Genomic DNA, 1,146 nt, shown 5'->3' on the forward strand with positions numbered 1-1,146 from the left:
GTTGCAAGCACTGTCTAAGCAGGTTTTATATATATATTTATTTATTTATTTGGCTGTGCCAGGTCTTAGTTGCAGCATGTGAGATCTTTAGTTGTGGCATGTTGGATCTAGTTCCCTGACCAGGGAGAGAACCTGGGCCTCCTGCATTGACAGTGTTGAGTCTTTAGTCACTGGACCACCAGGGAAGTCTTGAAGCAGGTTTTGAGTTTGTTTCTGTATGGATCTAAGGGCACTGGGTTTTACTATTATCATTTAGAACTTAACAGAGGATTGATGTCTTGGTTCTGGGTCCCTCCAAAGCAGACCTGAAGATAAAATTTTGCATGCAATTAGTTTACTTAAAGGTGATCTTAGGAAGCACAGAATGGAAGTGAGATGAGAAAGGAAAGAAAATAAATAAAGGATGTGTTAATGAACGGGTTACTGTGGTCAACTGTTGCTATGGACCCTTTGACAAGCTCTAGGGAACACACTTCAGAATCCTTTCAGAGTACATCATGAGAAACTCTGGGCTGGAAGAAACACAAGCTGGAATCAAGATTGCCAGGGGAAATATTAGTCACCTCAGATATGCAGATGACACCACCCTTATGGCAGAAAGTGAAGAGGAACTAAAAAGCCTCTTGATGAAAGTGAAAGAGGAGAGTGAAAAAGTTGGCTTAAAGTTCAACATTCAGCAAACGAAGATCATGGCATCTGGTCCCATCACTTCATGGGAAAAAGATAGGGAAACAGTGGAAACAGTGTCAGACTTTGTTTTTTGGGGCTCCAAAATCACTGCAGATGGTGATCACAGCCATGAAATTAAAAGATGCTTTCTCCTTGGAAGGAAAGTTATGACCAACCTACATAACATATTGAAAAGCAGAGACATTACTTTGCCAGCAAAGTTCTGTCTAGTTAAGGCTACGGTTTCTCCAGTGGTCATGTCTGGATGTGAGAGTTGGACTGTGAAGAAAGCTGAGCACCGAAGAATTGATGTTTTTGAACTGTGGTGCTGGAGAAGACTCTTGAGAGTCCCTTGGATTGCAAGGAGATCCAACCAGTCCATCTTAAAGAGACCAGTCCTAGGTGTTCATTGGAAGGACTGATGCTGAAGCTGAAACTCCAGTACTTTGGCCACCTCATGCAAAGAGTTGACTCATT

This window comes from Budorcas taxicolor, chromosome 19, assembly GCF_023091745.1.
Source record: "Budorcas taxicolor isolate Tak-1 chromosome 19, Takin1.1, whole genome shotgun sequence".
NCBI lineage: Eukaryota > Metazoa > Chordata > Mammalia > Artiodactyla > Bovidae > Budorcas > Budorcas taxicolor.